This window comes from Salvelinus alpinus, chromosome 3 (genome assembly GCF_045679555.1).
Source record: "Salvelinus alpinus chromosome 3, SLU_Salpinus.1, whole genome shotgun sequence".
NCBI classification, from domain to species: Eukaryota; Metazoa; Chordata; class Actinopteri; order Salmoniformes; family Salmonidae; genus Salvelinus; species Salvelinus alpinus.
Window position 1 is genome coordinate 10583720 of NC_092088.1, and position 20371 is coordinate 10604090.

The window sequence follows — 20371 nt, forward strand, 5'->3', positions numbered from 1 at the left end:
TGTTGGAGAGCATACTTAGCACAGAGTTTACTAACGTTAGCAAATGGCTTGGCGATAATAAGCTATCTCTGCACTTAGGGAAAACTGAAGCAATTATTTTGGGATCCAGACCTAAATTGTGCAGGTTGTCTGGAATCAGAGTGGAGTTAGGGGGTGAGGTGCTGACTACTAAAACCTCTTTTAGCTACTTGGGATGTATCCTTGATGGAAGCTTGCGAGGTGTGAGCATGGCCAATAAAGTGCTAGGGAAGGTTAATGCCAGGACTAAGTTTTTGGCTAGAAAGTCCAAGCTGCAGGGCCTCCCGGGTGGCGCAGTGGTCTAGGGCACTGCATCGCAGCGCTAGCTGCGCCACCAGAGACTCTGAGTTCGCGCCCAAGCTCTGTCGCAGCCGGCCTTGACCGGGAGGTCCGTGGGGCGACGCACAATTGGCCTAGCGCCGTCCGGGTTAGGGAGGGTTTGGCCGGTAGGGATATCCTTGTCTCATCGCGCACCAGCGACTCCTGTGGCGGGCCGGGCGCAGTGCGCGCTAACCAAGGGAGCCAGGTGCACAGTGTTTCCTCCGACACATTGGTGCGGCTGGCTTCCGGGTTGGAGGCGCGCTGTGTTAAGAAGCAGTGCGGCTTGGTTGGGTTGTGTTTCGGAGGACGCATGGCTTTCGACCTTCGTTTCTCCCGAGCCCGTACGGGAGTTGTAGCGATGAGACAAGATAGTAATTACTAACAATTGGATACCACGAAATTGGGGAGAAAAGGGGGTAAAATTATATATATATTAAAAAAAAGTCCAAGCTGCTTGATAAGGACTCCTTGAAAGTGCTAGCTACTGCCCTCATTCAATGCCATTTTGACTATGCTAGTACTTCCTGGTTTAGGGGCTTATCTAAACTTATGAAGGGGAAGCTCCAGATAGCCCAGAATAAGCTGATCAGGGTAGTATTGACGTTGAGTCCACATACTCACATAGGCAGGAGCTGCTTTCAGGAACTAAACTGGCTGCCTGTTGAGGCTAGGGTGTCCCAGATTAGACTAGGTTTGGTTTACAGGAGTATTTATGGTCCTGCGCCCAGATATCTAATTACTTTCCTTGTGTTAGGGATGCACACAATCACAGCACCAGATCAGATGTTCCTGATGTGTGCTTATACAGGTTCAGGAGTAATGCTGGGAAAGGTACTTTCTTGTATATTGGAGCCTCAGAATGGAATGAGTTGCCTCTGCCCATAAAAACAACGTCCTCTCTGGGCAGCTTTAAAAATAAGGTAAAAATATGTTTGATGTCTTCTGTGCCCATATGAATAACCCCTATGATGTAACTGGAATGATGAGATAGATGTTCTTCTTTTACGTTTTTGTTATATTATTTCACTGCCATACTGTGTTGTATCTTGTCTAGCCATCTTGTCTCGCCATCTTGTCTCAAGAGGACCACAATGGAAATAAGTCCCAGACTTTATTGTGTGTTATCCTCGATGATTTTATTCATGTGCATATATGACTTTTTCAAGTTTTATGTGTGGTTGTTTTTTAAAATGGTCGAACTAATACACTAAAACTAAACTAAACAGCAGATCTCCACTCTCTCCACTCACCCAATCTAATACGATAAAAACAACATGTGTCCCCTCTCTCCACTCACCCAATCTAATACGATAAAAACAACATGTGTCCCCTCTCTCCACTCACCCAATCTAATACGATAAAAACAACATGTGCCCCCTCTCTCCACTCACCCAATCTAATACGATAAAAACAACATGTGTCCCCTCTCTCCACTCACCCAATCTAATACGATAAAAACAACATGTGTCCCCTCTCTCCACTCACCCAATCTAATACGACAAAAACAACATGTGTCCCCTCTCTTCACTCACCCAATCTAACACGACAAAAACAACATGTGTCCCCTCTCTCCACTCACCCAATCTAATACGATAAAAACAACATGTGTCCCCTCTCTTCACTCACCCAATCTAATACGACAAAAACAACATGTGTCCCTTCTCTCCACTCACCCAATCTAATACGACAAAAACAACATGTGTCCCCTCTCTCCACTCACCCAATCTAATAGGATAATAACAACAGATGTCCCCTCTCTCCTCTCACCCAATCTAATACGATAAAAACAACATGTGTCCCCTCTTCCACTCACCCAATCTAATATGATAAAAACAACATGTGTCCCCTCTCTCCACTCACCCAAACTAATAGGATAATAACAACAGATGTCCCCTCTCTCCTCTCACCCAATCTAATACGATGATGAACAACATGTGTCCCCTCTTCCACTCACCCAATCTCACCCAATCTCACACGGAACCCAAACCGGCTGCGCGCGTGCTCCATCTTGCGCTATCGTGCATACATTTATTCTGTCCCCCTACACCAAACGCGATCACGAAACGCAGGTTAAAATATCAAAGCAAACTCTGAACCAATGTCATTAATTTGGGGACAGGTCGAAAAGCATTAAACATGTACGGCAATTTAGCTAGTTAGCTTGCTGTTGCTAGCTAATTTGTCCTGGGATATGAACATTGAGTTGTTATTTTACCAGAAATGCACAAGGTCCTCTACTTCGACAATTAATCCACACATAAAACAGCCAACCGAATCGTTTCTAGTCATCTCTCCTCCTTCCAGGCTTTTTCATCTATAATTTATATGGTAATTGGCATCTACACTTTCATAATATTACCACGACAACCGGCAAAACATGTAATCGTTCAATCAACCACGTGGGTACAACCAAGGAGGAGATGGCACGTGGGTACCTGCTTCTATTAACCAATGAGGAGATGGGAGAGGCAGGACTTGCAGCGCGATCTGCGTCAGAAATAGGAAGGAGTTCTATTTTAGCCCTTGGCATCGCAGACGCTCGTTGGCGCGCGCGAGCAGTGTGGGTACAATAATTGAATAACATGGATTTCAAAATTTATTTTGCGACGCTCGCGCACGTGACGTGTCCGGTCTGGTCAGCATGTTACACGATAATAACAAAATACGTCCCCTCTCTCCACTCACCCAATCTAATATGATAAAAACAACATGTGTCCCCTCTCTCCACTCACCCAATCTTACACGATAATAACAAAATACGTCCCCTCTCTCGCTTCACCCAATCTAATACGATAATTAACAACGTGTCCCCTCTCTCCACTCACCCAATCTAATACGATAATAACAACATACGTCCCAACTCTCCACTCACCCATTCTAATACGATAATGAACAACAGATGAACCCTTTCTCCACTCACTCAATCTAATACGGTGGTGCACGCACACACGCACGCACGCACGCACGCACGCACGCAACGCAACGCAACGCACGCACGCACGCACCACAACGCACGCACGCACGCACACACACACACACACACACACACACACACACACACACACACACACACACACACACACACACACACACACACACACACACACACACACACACACACACACACACACACACACACACACACACACACACACATTACATTCATACTAAACACTGTGATTGATAGTTCTAGCCCAGGTGGTTGATTGCTTTAGGGTCTGCTGTGCCACACAGGATATGAACCTTCAGCAAGAATCTAATAAGGACCTCAGTGCTCTAAAGCCCTCATCACAATGGGCCCTAGTTACAGATTGATACAGCTGTCCAGGAGCCTGTTGTCTGTTCTCTGTTGTGGATGAATGCATTTTAGTTGTCCCTACTGTATGTTTCTCCTCCTTAACTAGACTGTCTGTGAAGTTGAGAGATCTGTGAAGGTGAGAGATTCACTTGTGTCTGTGTCAATCCCAGCCTCTGGAGACTGACTGCAATTTGGTTTCAGTTGCTTTAAAATGTGTCATGATATGGTGGACATGCGTCAGCTGCTGATGTAAGCTGTGCAGGCTGTTATGGCAACTAGTTGTGAGTTCCGGAACACTCTGGAGCACTACACATACCTGTACTGTACGTTGACAACAGGAAGGAGGTTTTGCGTCAGTTCCTGTTGTACGGCCACATGCTGACCAGGGTGCTTATATTTGTCTAATTCTACGCATGTACAGGTGTGTATTAATACACGTGTGAATTGGAAATGTGTTTTTTTGCATATCCCATTATCAATGGAGACCCTGGAGCAAATAGGCCTCTCGTCAAGGGCATATCAACAGATCTTTCACCTTGTCAGCGCATGGATTTGAATTAGCGATCTTCGGTTACTGGACCAACGCTCTAACCGCCAGGCTACCTGCCGTGTGTGTGTGTGTGTGTGTGTGTGTGTGTGTGTGTGTGTGTGTGTGTGTGTGTGTGTGTGTGTGTGTGTGTGTGTGTGTGTGTGTGTGTGTGTGTGTGTGTGTGTGTGTGTGTGTGTGTGTGTGTGTGTGTGTGTGTACAGACATGATGACTCTGTGTGTGTATAACCCCAGGTACGAGCATATCCATGAGGAGGTGCAGGGTCTGGAGTCAGTGTGTTTTCCAGGGATGGATGAGGGTAGATGGACGGGCCTTTAAGAGCGCCCCGCTCAATATCGCCAGGAAGTGGAGTCTCATGTTCAAACAACACTTCATAGACTACCTCACACACAGGTAGACAGACTAACTCTAACTATATCACATACACAGGTAGACAGACTAACTCTAACTATATCACATACAGAGGTAGACAGACTAACTAACTATATCACATACAGAGGTAGACAGACTAACTGTAACTATATCACATACACAGGTAGACAGACTAACTAACTATATCACATACACAGGTAGACAGACTAACTCTAACTATATCACATACACAGGTAGACAGACTAGCTCTAACTATATCACATACACAGGTAGACAGACTAACTAACTATATCACATACACAGGTAGACAGACTAACTCTAACTATATCACATACACAAGTAGACAGACTAGCTCTAACTATATCACATACACAGGTAGACAGACTAGCTCTAACTATATCACATACACAGGTAGACAGACTAACTCTAACTATATCACATACACAGGTAGACAGACTAACTCTAACTATATCACATACACAGGTAGACAGACTAGCTCTAACTATATCACATACACAGGTAGACAGACTAACTCTAACTATATCACATACACAGGTAGACAGACTAACTCAAACTATATCACATACAGAGGTAGACAGACTAACTAACTATATCACATACAGAGGTAGACAGACTAACTGTAACTATATCACATACACAGGTAGATAGACTAACTAAATATATCACATACACAGGTAGACAGACTAACTCTAACTATATCACATACACAGGTAGACAGACTAGCTCTAACTATATCACATACACAGGTAGACAGACTAACTCTAACTATATCACATACACAGGTAGACAGACTAACTCTAACTATATCACATACACAGGTAGACAGACTAGCTCTAACTATATCACATACACAGGTAGACAGACTAACTCTAACTATATCACATACACAGGTAGACAGACTAACTCTAACTATATCACATACACAGGTAGACAGACTAACTCTAACTATATCACATACACAGGTAGACAGACTAACTCTAACTATATCACATACACAGGTAGACAGACTAACTCTAACTATATCACATACACAGGTAGACAGACTAACTCTAACTATATCACATACACAGGTAGACAGACTAACTCTAACTATATCACATACACAGGTAGACAGACTAACTCTAACTATATCACATACACAGGTAGACAGACTAGCTCTAACTATATCACATACACAGGTAGACAGACTAACTCTAACTATATCACACACACAGGTAGACAGACTAACTCTAACTATATCACATACACAGGTAGACAGACTAACTCTAACTATATCACATACACAGGTAGACAGACTAACTCTAACTATATCACATACACAGGTAGACAGACTAACTCTAACTATATCACATACACAGGTAGACAGACTAACTCTAACTATATCACATACACAGGTAGACAGACTAACTCTAACTATATCACATACACAGGTAGAGAGACTAACTCTAACTATATCACATACACAGGTAGACAGACTAACTCTAACTATATCACACACACAGGTAGACAGACTAGCTCTAACTATATCACATACACAGGTAGACAGACTAACTCTAACTATATCACACACACAGGTAGACAGACTAACTCTAACTATATCACATACACAGGTAGACAGACTAGCTCTAACTATATCACATACACAGGTAGAGAAAACCACTCTGTGAAGGTATCATTCTACTTCAAATCACATTTTATTATTTACATCCACAGTTTCCAGCAGGTATAAAAGGTGCAGTCACGTCCACAGGTTCCAGCAGGTATAAAAGGTGCAGTCACGTCCACAGGTTCCAGCAGGTATAAAAGGTGCAGTCACGTCCACAGGTTCCAGCAGGTATTAAAGGGGCAGTCACGTCCACAGTTTCCAGCAGGTATAAAAGGTGCAGTCACGTCCACAGTTTCCAGCAGGTATAAAAGGTGCAGTCACGTCTAGTTTCCAGCAGGTATAAAAGGTGCAGTCACATCTAGTTTCCAGCAGGTATAAAAGGTGCAGTCACATCTAGTTTCCAGCAGGTATAAAAGGTGCAGTCACATCTAGTTTCCAGCAGGTATAAAAGGTGCAGTCACATCTAGTTTCCAGCAGGTATAAAAGGTGCAGTCACATCTAGTTTCCAGCAGGTATAAAAGGTGCAGTCACGTCCACAGGTTCCAGCAGGTATAAAAGGTGCAGTCACATCTAGTTTCCAGCAGGTATAAAAGGTGCAGTCACATCTAGTTTCCAGCAGGTATTAAAGGTGCAGTCACATCTAGTTTCCAGCAGGTATAAAAGGTGCAGTCACATCTAGTTTCCAGCAGGTATAAAAGGTGCAGTCACATCTAGTTTCCAGCAGGTATAAAAGGTGCAGTCACATCTAGTTTCCAGCAGGTATAAAAGGTGCAGTCACATCTAGTTTCCAGCAGGTATAAAAGGTGCAGTCACATCTAGTTTCCAGCAGGTATAAAAGGTGCAGTCACATCTAGTTTCCAGCAGGTATTAAAGGTGCAGTCACATCTAGTTTCCAGCAGGTATAAAAGGTGCAGTCACATCTAGTTTCCAGCAGGTATAAAAGGTGCAGTCACATCTAGTTTCCAGCAGGTATAAAAGGTGCAGTCACATCTAGTTTCCAGCAGGTATAAAAGGTGCAGTCACATCTAGTTTCCAGCAGGTATAAAAGGTGCAGTCACATCTAGTTTCCAGCAGGTATAAAAGGTGCAGTCACATCTAGTTTCCAGCAGGTATAAAAGGTGCAGTCACATCTAGTTTCCAGCAGGTATAAAAGGTGCAGTCACATCTAGTTTCCAGCAGGTATAAAAGGTGCAGTCACATCTAGTTTCCAGCAGGTATAAAAGGTGCAGTCACATCTAGTTTCCAGCAGGTATAAAAGGTGCAGTCACATCTAGTTTCCAGCAGGTATAAAAGGTGCAGTCACGTCCACAGGTTCCAGCAGGTATAAAAGGTGCAGTCACATCTAGTTTCCAGCAGGTATAAAAGGTGCAGTCACATCTAGTTTCCAGCAGGTATTAAAGGTGCAGTCACATCTAGTTTCCAGCAGGTATAAAAGGTGCAGTCACATCTAGTTTCCAGCAGGTATAAAAGGTGCAGTCACATCTAGTTTCCAGCAGGTATAAAAGGTGCAGTCACATCTAGTTTCCAGCAGGTATAAAAGGTGCAGTCACATCTAGTTTCCAGCAGGTATAAAAGGTGCAGTCACATCTAGTTTCCAGCAGGTATAAAAGGTGCAGTCACATCTAGTTTCCAGCAGGTATAAAAGGTGCAGTCACATCTAGTTTCCAGCAGGTATAAAAGGTGCAGTCACATCTAGTTTCCAGCAGGTATAAAAGGTGCAGTCACGTCCACAGGTTCCAGCAGGTATAAAAGGTGCAGTCACATCTAGTTTCCAGCAGGTATAAAAGGTGCAGTCACATCTAGTTTCCAGCAGGTATTAAAGGTGCAGTCACATCTAGTTTCCAGCAGGTATAAAAGGTGCAGTCACATCTAGTTTCCAGCAGGTATAAAAGGTGCAGTCACATCTAGTTTCCAGCAGGTATAAAAGGTGCAGTCACATCTAGTTTCCAGCAGGTATAAAAGGTGCAGTCACATCTAGTTTCCAGCAGGTATAAGTGCAATAATCTCTGAGCTGCAGATAGTCTTTAAAGTGCAGATAGTATCTGAGCTGCAGATAGTCTCTAAAGTGCAGATAGTATTGGAGTTGCAGATAGTCTTGAAAGTGCAGATTGTCTCTAAAGTGCAGATAGTATCTGAGCTGCAGATAGTCTTTAAAGTGCAGATTGTATCTGAGCTGCAGATAGTCTCTAAAGTGCAGATTGTATTGGAGCTGCAGATAGTCTCTAAAGTGCAGATAGTATTGGAGCTGCAGATAGTCTATAAAGTGCAGATTGTATTGAAGCTGCAGATAGTCTCTAAACTGCAGATAGTATTGGAGCTGCAGATAGTCTCTAAAGTGCAGATAATATCTGAGCTGCAGATAGTCTCTAAAGTGCAGATTGTATTGGAGCTGCAGATAGTCTCTAAAGTGCAGATTGTATTGCAGCTGCAGATAGTCTCGAAAGTGCAGATTGTATTGGAGCTGCAGATAGTCTCTAAAGTGCAGATTGTATTGCAGCTGCAGATAGTCTCTAAAGTGCAGATAGTATCTGAGCTGCAGATAGTCTCTAAAGTGCAGATAGTATCTGAGCTGCAGATAGTCTCTAAAGTCCAGATTGTATTGGAGCTGCAGATAGTCTCTAAAGTGCAGATAGTATCTGAGCTGCAGATTGTCTCTAAAGTGCAGATTGTATTGCAGCTGCAGATAGTCTCTAAAGTGCAGATAGTATCTGAGCTGCAGATAGTCTCTAAAGTGCAGATAGTATCTGAGCTGCAGATAGTCTCTAAAGTCCAGATTGTATTGGAGCTGCAGATAGTCTCTAAAGTGCAGATAGTATCTGAGCTGCAGATTGTCTCTAAAGTGCAGATAGTATTGGAGCTGCAGATAGTCTCTAAAGTGCAGATAGTATCTGAGCTGCAGATTGTCTCTAAAGTGCAGATAGTATTGGAGCTGCAGATAGTCTATAAAGTGCAGATTGTATTGGAGCTGCAGATAGTCTTTAAAGTGCAGATAGTCTCTAAAGTGCAGATAGTCTCTGAGGTGCAGATAAAGTTTTAAAAAATAGAAAAAAAGTGTTTGCTAAAAGTGTTAAGTCTGTGGACCTATATAGACACCAGAACAGTGTTAAATTAAGACACTGCTCATTAATGTATAAGGTCCAAATAATGCTGATCCACGCTTCTTTGAAAATATAATAATTTATCAATACAAGACTCTATTATTATGTTGGGCGATTATAATACGCTTTTAAATACCTCAATGAATCGTAAATGAAATCAAACTGCAGTATCACCCTTATGCACTTAAGGAAATCACGAAAATCATGGATATATTGGAACTAGTCGATATATGAAGGCTTAAATATCCTGACCTAGTGAGATATACTTGGAGGAGGCTAAATCAAGCTAGTCATCTTGACTACTTTCTTATGTCATTCTCTATGGCACCAAAAGTTTATAAAGTGTTGATAGGGGACAGAATGTGGTTGGACCATCAAGTAATTGGCATATATATTACTCTTACAGAATTTCCACGTGGGTGAGGATATTGGAAATTTAATCAAAGTCTGTTGGATGACAACTTGTTTTTAACCAGGACAGAATAATATATAACTTTTTAACAACTTAATATCGGTACAGCAGATCCCTTTATTGTATGAGACACATTTAAATGTGCCTTTAGAGGACATGAAATTCAACACTCATCTTTAAAACAAAAGACATTTAGATCAAAATAATTCATATTAACAAAAGAAATAGAGGGACTGACAGGACAGATAGATAGCAATAAAAACTGAACCAGAAGCACAGAATATGTTACAGGAAAAGTAATATATTATAAAAAATAAAAGTGAACTGGTTGGAATATTGAGAAAATTCACCAAATTATTTTATAATCTTCAACAAAGAAATGCTACCAAAAATAATTTACTGAAACTTGTTACAAATTATGGAGTCACCCATGATTCACCAAACAATATTTTGAAAGAGGCAGCAAAGTACTTTAAGCATGTGTTTTTGTTTCAGTCTCCATATCCACTAACCAAAGTTAATTGTAAGGATTTTTGTCTATTAATAATGTAAAATTAACATCTGTACAGAAAGACTCATGTGAAGGTCAAATTACAGAGGAGGAACTTCTTGACGCAATTAAAGCCTTTAAGTCTGGGAAAACTTCAGGGCTGGATGGCATACCAGTAGAGGTATATCAAACCTTTTTTGATGTGCTCGGAGACCGCATGTTTTAACCACTCCTATTAAAATGGTAGATTAGGATATTATTCATCCTAATCAGACAGGATTTTTACATTGACGATTATTGGAGATAATATAAGACAAGTACTGGAAACAATAGAACACTCTAAAAAATCTGGGAAACCAGGCATGGTATTCATAGCTGACTTTGAAAAGGCTTTTGATAAAGTAGGACTGGAATTTATATATTAATGCATGGAACATTTCAATTATGGAGAATCTCTTATACAATGTGTTAATAAAGTTATGTACAGTAACCCTAGGTGTAAATTAGTAAATCATGTATATTTCTAAGAAAGTATTAAACTGTCAAGAGGTATAAAACAAGGTTGTCCACTATTGGCATATTGATTTATTATGGCCATTGAAATGTTAGCTCCAGATCCAACAGTAATATCAAGGGGTTAGAAATCTAGGGCTTAAAAACAAAGGTGTCATTGTTTTCTTTTAAATCCACAATTTGGATCCCTCCACATTCTTATAGAGGATCTAGATCATTTGTATAACCTCTCTGGATTACATCCATATTATGATAAGTGTACTATATTAAGTGTAGGATCATAACAAAATACAACTTGTACATTACTGTGTAGTTTATAAATTAAACGATTTGACTGTGATGTGGACATACTTAGTATTCATATCCCGAAAGAAATAAATTATCTCACTACAATACATTTTAATCGAAAGTTAGCAAAAAGAAACAAGTTAGAAAAAAATAGATAAGACAGCCCGCTTGGAGTTTGCACAAAGCCACCTAAAGGACTCTCAGACCATGAGAAACAAGATTCTCTGTTCTGATGAAACCAAGATTTAACACTTTGGACTGAATGCCAAGTGTCACGTCTGAAGGAAACCTGGCACCATCCCCACGGTGAAGCATGGTGGTGGCAGCATCATGCTGCGGTGAGGACTGGGAGACTAGTCAGGATCAAGGGAAAGATGTACGGAGCAAAGTACAGAGAGATCCTTGATGAAAACCTGCTCCAGAACACTCAGGACCTCAGACTGGGGCGAAGGTTCTCCTTCCAACAGGACAACGACCCTAAGCACACAGCCAAGACAACACAGGAGTGGCTTTGGAACAAGTCTTTGAATGTTCTTGAGTGGCCCAGCCAGAGCCCGGACTGGAACTCGATCAAACATCTCTTGAGTCCTGAAAATAGCTGTGCAGCGACGGTCCCCATCCAACCTGACAGAGCTTGAGAGGATCTGCAGAGATGAATGGGAGAAACTCCCCAAATACAGGTGTGCCAAGCTTGCAGTGTCATACCCAAGAAGACTTGAGGCTGTAATCAATGCTAAAGGTGCTTCAACAAAGTAATGAGTAACAGGTCTGAATACATATGTAAATGTTTTTATATTTTTATATTTTGAATACATATCACATTTTTTCAAAAAACCTGTTTTTGCTTGTCATTATGGGGTAATGTGTGAAGATTGATGAGGGGGGAAAAACGATTTAATCCATTTCAGAATACGGTGTAACGTAACAAAATGTGTAAAAAGTCAAGTGGTCTGAATACTTTCCGAATGCACTGTATATTGTACAGTTACCACAATGACTGTATTTGTTAGTGACACAGACATGGTTGTTGCATTCATCCATTGCATTCATCCACCAATATTATCAAATATATATATATTTTTATCACAATGTCAATACGTTTTTCACAAGGCTTCATTTTAAATGCCTAGATTTACCCAAATACAGCGGCTTTAAACGTATACACATCTCTTTGAACTAAAACCACGCCACTCATTATCATATTTCCCAGCTTTGCTCTATTGCAGGTTGATTTTTTAAAATTGTTTGTTTCAATATCTAAGTTCCATAAAGCACCAAAAAGGGTTCCCCTGTGGTTACAAGCCAAATAACTCTTAATTAGAACTATATAGCACTATTTGTTTTTGGTGTGTTAAAAAAAGTAGGGTTCCTTAAGGGTTCTTAGGGAAGGGGGATGGTTCTGTGGAACCATACTGACCCAAATAACCCTTTGAGCCCTTCAATGGTTCTTTGCAGTTAACCACAAAAAGTCAAAGGATTATTTTAAGATGATCATACCATGAATCAGTTAGCTATTTTATTTTGACTTTTAGGACGCCTGTAGTTATAACAAAAAAGTACCAATAAGTATTTGCAAATTATTTGATAAAATATTGAATTTGGCCTTTACTACTATAGCCCATAGAGATGCATTGAATAAGACATTCATACATGGCAAAGCAGACAGACAAAAATAAACCATAAGGAATAAGGTTTTGAAGTGTCTTTCCTATATCTAGGTGATACATGAAAGCTAAGGAAATATTAACGTTTTTTTTTACACATTTTTAACCCCTTTTTTTTGGTTGGCACATTACTACCTCCATTCTTCATTTTTTAAATGGTACTAATTACCTTCCGACAAGTCCCGTGACACTTGTGGCTGTCGTAAAGCAAAACGGAGAACACCATTTAGCTTGTAGGCCAAACCGTTCGGACGCTACAGACGTTTTCGTGAGAAGACTGATTTTCGGGATGTCTCATGGTCTGACAAACACCGCTGTAGCTCGGCCACCTTCCACCACGGATGCGGAAGGCCGACGTACTCGCCTATGGTGGATTGAGACTAACCTAAACTGATGGAAACAAAATGGTTTTGACTCCACGTCCCCAACCTGAGTGCTACGTGGAGACATAACCACATTGCTTACACCCATCCGTAAGCAATCCACGTTTTTTCCGTCATGGGCAACCATTGTGAAGATCACAGACAATTGTTCCCTCCTGTCACCCCGCTACAGTTATCAGTCTATAATTGTGCAGTGAACAATTAACAGCACAACGCTCATGCATTAGAAAAGCATAATTGAATCTTTGCATATGCTAATTAACCCACAGGTAGGGGTGCTTCATCATGCTGTCTAATTAACAGATTAATTATGCGCTTAATTGTTTCTCTGTAACAACATGATGATTATTTTCTCATTATCGTCATGGATGTCTGGCTTGATAATTAACTGTGTGTGTGTCTGTGTGTGGTGTCGGCCCAACCACCATGCCAAACATGACTTGACATGCCATAACAGTAACAGATTGGCACTCAGGCTGGTGTGCTGTAGGGTTGTCAGTAAAAAGCCTCTACATCCAAGCTTATTTTCTCCCTGGTAGAAATTGATCATGTCAGGTTAACTTAACATCAGTGTGTGGTTTCTCTGTGTTTTTGTAGGTTTGACAGTGACATAGGCTCTGAGGACATCCGCTCGCAGCTGCCCGAGGATCAGACACACAGACACACACACACTTGCATGCAGGCACACGCACACAAACAAACACACACACACACAGACACACACACAGACACATACACTCCCATTTCACAAGTTTGCTTTATATCCTTCATAAGGCCTCTGACTGTACCACTTTCATGCATGTTAATTAAGAAATCATTAATGGTCTCAACACTACTTTCCTTAATTAAGTGCTAGTCTTAAGCCAGATGTTTGTAGTTAATATCTCGCTTTGTGATTCTCTCTGTCCTCTGGGAACTCCTATCCCCTGGCCGGGCTCCCACAATGCAACACTCCCTAGAACTCCAACCGCTTTGAAGGGATTGATGCTGATTTCAAAGAGCTGGCAAACGCAGCCCATAAAACGCCCAACGTGGTGGAGGCCACCAATAAAGCAGGCTTGTTCGGCAAACTGGGATCCATTCCGAGCAGGCGAGAGAGGGATTATGTAGTGGGAATATCTTTCTCACAAAGATAAAGAATGTTTTTGGAGTGAAATGCGTGTCAGAGAGAAGAGCATGTTGGTGTTATCGATGGATAAAAGGCAACACAAACACCCATGCATGTATTTATACACTTGTGCGTAGTAAAACCAGTGACGGCTCATATTAATGTCTGGACCGGAGCGAATGGAATGGCATCAAACCATGTGTTTTGATGTATTTGATACCATTCCACCTATTCCGCTCCAGCCATTACCACGAGCCTGTCCTCCCGCAATTAAGGTGCCACCAACCTGCTGTGTGTCACACACACACTTCACTGATCATGTTTGTGTGTAGACTTGTCTCTGTGTGAGAAGGCCTTGGCATGACTATCTGGAGGCGTCTAGCCTTTCACAGATTCTACTTTATCTCCTCTGTTGACATGCTGTACATCCTGTCCAAAGGAATCAAATCAAAGTGTATTTGTCACGTGCGCCGAATACAACAGGTGTAGACCTTACAGTGAAATGCTTACTTACAGGCTCTAAACAATAGTGCGAAAAAAGGTATGTGTGTGTATGTAGGTAAGTAAAGAGATAAAACAACAGTAAAAAGACATTTGAAAATAACAGTAGCAAGGCTATATACAGACACCTGTTAGTCAGGCTTATTGAGGTAGTATGTACATGTAGGTATGGTTAAAGTGACTAGGCATATATGATGAACAGAGAGTAGCAGTAGCGTAAAAAGAGGGTTTGGGGGGGACAATGTAAATAGTCAGGGTGGCCATTTGATTAGCTGTTCAGGAGTCTTATGGCTTGGGGCTGGAAGCTGTTAAGGAGCCTTTTGGACCTAGACTTGGCACTCTGGGACCACTTGCCATGCGGTAGCAGAGAGAACAGTCTATGACTGGGATGGCTGGAGTCTTTGGCAATTTTTTGTGCCTTCCTCTGACACCACCTGGTGTAGAGGTCCTGGACGGCAGGAAGCTTGGCCTTAGCGATGTACTGGGCCGTACGCACTTCCTGTATGTCTAAATTGGGCATTCCTATAAATTGGGCAATTGAAGGTATCTAGGGCTTTGATTGTGTTCGATAAAAATGATAGACCTTTCAAACTTGTCGGGATTACCAGCTGAGATAACTTTTATGAGTTGATTTAATTCCTGGCTTAGAGTTTGTATGGGCAGTGTTTTATCATCCTAAACCCAACTCAGAGCTGAGAGTTTTTGTTGTTGTCTTAAAACAGGTTTTAACAGGATTCCTATGACCTTTTCTGAGGTGCATTGTGCATATGGCACCATGGCCTGTAGTTATCAAGTGTCTCAGAGTAGGAAATCGGTTCTAACTGCCCAAAAATTGTGATTGATGAAAATGTGGTCCTACTTTTACACATAGGAGTAAAAGCATGTTATCAACATTCCTATGACAGAAAAGTGCTCATACCTCAGGGTGTATTTTAGAGAACTCGAGACCTACCAGTTCAGTTGTCTTTAATTTTACATGATCGCATGCCGCATAGTATGACATGTGTTGAAAAGGGATTGGTAGTAGGGTAACGTGAGACAGATGTTCCTAATGTTCTCTCAAACTATTTGGGTGAGTTAGATTAGCCTATCTCTCACCACAGTGCCAACCTTTCATGCACCAGTGTGCCTGTGAGTCTTATTTAACCTAAATAGGCCTACTAACCAATTTTACTATTGTCCGACACCATTATGATCATTTTTTATGATGATTACATTTTAATATAACAATAAAAACTAGACATATCTAGTAGCCTACAAAACAAATATCATAACGATATGTTGATAGGCCTATAATTGGTTGGACATTAATGTTGTTTAAAGTGGCAATCAGCAGTTGAAACAATAACAAAGCGCCTCTCGGTTTCGGTAAAAAACTGAGGGATATGGCTGGAGAACTGTAACCACTCAAATTGATAGACACAGCTATGGATGCAATGACTGACCATCATGATATCAAAATTATAGTTTTAAAGCTGGGGGGGTGTTGTTCTTGTAAGCTTTGTGGAATTGTTTTAACAAGGTCATACCAAGGATCATGTAGCTATGTGATTTAGAATTTTAAGACTTGAAGTATAAAAACAATATTTGGGCCCTTTTGGGGCCTTACTGCTATTAGCCCATACAAATGCATTGAATAACAAATTCACTACATGGAACAACAGAAAGTCCCCCAAAAAAATCTAAAGGAAGTTTGTTCTGAAGTGTCTGTCCTATATCTGAGAGACATCATAAGATCAGGAAACATTTTTTTTTTGCATGTATTTATTAACACCATATTTCTGGCACAAAAATGTTGTGTCCAAAAATACTTCCATTCATTTTTTTCAACTGGTACTGGGACACCTTCAGATGAGTCTGGAGCAAAACAACTGACATGTACGCGTTTGTGAGAGTGTCACCTTTCCACAGATGGATATTAGTGTGTAGCCCAAAACTGTTCGGATGCTACAGACAGAAGTTGGCAGATCGTCTGCACCGACTTCAGACGAATCCGCTTGTGGGGGTCATAGAGCAACACTAAGAGGACCATCATGTTCCATAGAGGGGTCGTAATAGATGATAGCCAAACTGTTAGGACACTACAGACGATTTTGTGAGAAGACCAATTTTCGGGATGTCTCATGGTCTGACAAACACCGCCCTAGCTCTGTCACCTTTCACCGCAAATGTGAAAGTGTTACATAGGCGGATGCGGTGGATATCAGATATCTCTAGCTTACATTTCTGGATTTCTATGGGTTTTTAAAAAAATTATGCGAATAAGATTTCCGCGGGGCACGGACATCGACCTTAGGGGTTAAACATGTTTTGAGGCTATATCGTTTGTTTACATTTACTTTGTTTACAAAGTGAAACAAGCTCATACTAAGCTCATGGGGCATTTATACGTTACATTCTTCAAGAATCAATGGTTCCATTTCAATAATTCAGAAGTCCAGAAATTGATGAACTGCAGATAACCCCTTTCAATGTTGTTTTTTGGAAATGTAGAATCATCACACTTTCACTTAACGGCTCTTCTCATGTCATAAAAACATGCTGAGGTCAACTCATAAAACAAACTCCTAATAATCGCTGAGAGTAAGGTAGAGACTCTTGATAGCTACGTTTCAGATCACAGTCAAACTTTTAGCACGATTCCTAAGAGTAATTCTGAGATGCTTGATAACTACAGGCCCAGGGCCTAAATCCTCAAAGCTTCTCAGAGTAGGAGTACTGATCTAAGATATGTTCTTGCTTTTTAGATCATAATGAATAAGATTATGGACAGGTTGGGTCTCTATGAATACTTATGAGTGTTTTGATCATATAAGTAGGACCCTGAGTCTCCACAAGAGAGCAATGTTGGTCATAGTTTGCAAGAGTCTTTACACTTCATCCTGAGAATAAAAAAAAAACGAAACAGGTTTCTACTCTGTTGTGAAGGATAGTTAAACAACAACTTTGTTTAAACCTGTCAATCAAGATTGGTTCTTTTTTTTCCTGTCATTAATCCTTCCTTTTCCTGCTCCATACCTAGGTCCAGAGGCATCTATCCAAGCTGTTTGACAACACAGCTAAGATGCAGTTTGAGACGAACACAGAGGGGAACCCTACTAAGACAGGTCTGGGCATGCTCAGTAGGGAGGAGGAGTATGTCCCCTTTAATCAGCCCTAATAAGAAGAGGGAGTTACCATTATCATGGTGAGCAATGCCCCATGGTTCTAAAGTGACCAACACATTAAAGGTATGTATGTGTACTATGTTATCATTATGTGTGTGATTGAACCACGTACTATGTCATCATTATGTGTGTGGTTGCACTGTGTTCCATGTCATAATTGTGTGTGTGGTTGAATTGCGTTTTGGACACCGTGCGGTCAAAGGTGCGTAATGCGATAACCAAGTCAGTGATGGCCTACGAGGACAAACCCAGAGGACAGTGTCTGTTGGACTACCCCGCTCAGGTACTGTATTACATTAGAATTAGAAGGTGTGTTAGAGCAAGGCTGTAGCAAAAGCCTGCACACCCAGTAGCAGGGTTTACCTCCTGCCTTGACCTGTATCTTTTTATCCATCTGACCTGTCCTCAGATCTGTACCTTCTAACCTCAAACCTAAATACATTTACATTTAAGTCATTTAGCAGACGCTCTTATCCAGAGCGACTTACAAATTGGAAAGTTCATACATATTCATCCTGGTCCCCCCGTGGGGAATGAACCCACAACCCTGGCGTTGCAAGCGCCATGCTCTACCAACTGAGCTACACGGGAGGTCTTTCACTGACCTTTGACCTCTGACTTCTAACCATGTATGTGTATGCGTTACTTTCCCTCTATGTGGCCCAGACGGGTACTCAGATGGTACTCAGGTCTGGTGGACGTCAGACGTGAGCATGGCCGTCTCCTGTCTGGATGAGGTTATGTGAGAACACCAGGATTGTCGGAGTAGAGGAACAGGTAAAATAACAAACCAATGTTTATATCCCAGGACAAATTAGCTAGCAACAGCAAGCTAGCTAGCTAAATTGGCAAGAATGTTTCATGCTTTTCGACCTGTCCCGAAATTAATATAGTTGGTTGAGAGTTCATTTTGATATTTCACCCTGCGTGCCCTGATCATTTTTTAGCAATGAGGCTAACGCAACAGATCAGAACATTTAGCTCAAAATGTTGATAAACTGTTAGGTTATTTCTTCACATTATAAGTGCAGCAATGTGCACAGGGCAGTAGGCTATAAGGGCGAATGTTCCATTAGCAGGAAAACACCATTATCAAAAGTGACCGCAAATGCGATTATGCATGTAATGCTTTTATTATAAAGGCGCATTTTTATGGTGAAAATTGTCTTCCCTTAACTTCAAACTCACGCGCTGTGCGGATGTATGCAAGTTAGGGTCTACACCCATTGTACAACTGATTAATGTGCTTAATTGTAAGAAGTTATTTGGCCACTTTAGTTGTGATACAAACTTTATCAAAACATATAGGCCTATGGGCTAGGCTACGCGACTATGATTTGAAAAAGTCCCCAAAAAAGGTACGCATTGTTTCTTGACTTATGCTGGGCATCATTCACAAGTGATAGGCTAATATTGTCACCCATCAGACTATTCTTGATTTAATCTTGTAATGTATGTGTGAATTGTTTGGATTTAGTATGGACCACTATCATACACCTGTCTTGAAACATGTATTTTTCCGCTGCCCCTGATATCTATGCACTTAAATAGTGAATTGAGGACGCTTTTCCTGTGGTTAATTTTCATGCCAGCCATGTAGGCTATACTCCTGTTAAAGTTGAGAAATAAATATTGTAGGCCTAGCCTATAGAAAGCTTTTTAATAGAGGCCATCAAAACTCTGTTTTCTCACGCAATTGCATAGCCTATAGAAATGTTGCACAACATGAGCTCATGGGCTCTCATGAAGTGTTTGATTTTTGATAACATTTACATTGATGTCAGAGTGATTAGAGGGTGTTACGTTCCCTAGTTCCTGTGTTGTGGTTTTGTATGTGTGTGTTTCAGGAAAATGGCTTCCTGGAATCCCCCAAGCAGCTGATTGGTCGACTCCATGGCAAATTGGAGCTGACCCCGCCCCCTCGTCAGGATACAGCTGTATCCCATTAGACTAATTCTCCCGCTATATAAGCCAGTGTTCTGTGGCTCAGAATGGAGATGATTGATATGTCGTCTGTTGGTTGTTGTAGAAAAAGATGATTGCTGAGAGAAGAGAGATGATGAGTGTGTCCTGTCTTGGTTGTGGCTGAGAGACAGGCTTTTGTTAAGTATTTTTGTAGCCGCTGATTTGAGGTATGTGCGTGCCAATAGAACTGTGTTTTTGATTCTTGAAATTCTTTAATTACATTTTGATTATTCTGTTTCATTTGTTCCCAGGGGGGAAGGGGAAGGCACCTAGGGAGTGCTTAGACAAGAGGCCCGCGGGCATACATAATCCGTAGTATCCACTGTCTATGCACACTAGGTAAGACCTGGGCGGACCACCCCCTGTATTTTGGTTAGCGCACCGGGTGGTGCTAAGTTAAGTAAGTAGTGGGTAGGCAGGTAAGGTAGGAGAGGGGGCCTTGATATTTACTTTCTTTGCTTTCGTTCTGTCCAGCCCCTTTTCCCCAAAATTACCGTGTGACGGAATAAATTCCTTGTAAACGGTACCACTCTTGTAAACGGTACCACTCTCTGCCTTTGTCATCCTTACTCGCAGAACAGTCCCATACCTCTTTCAC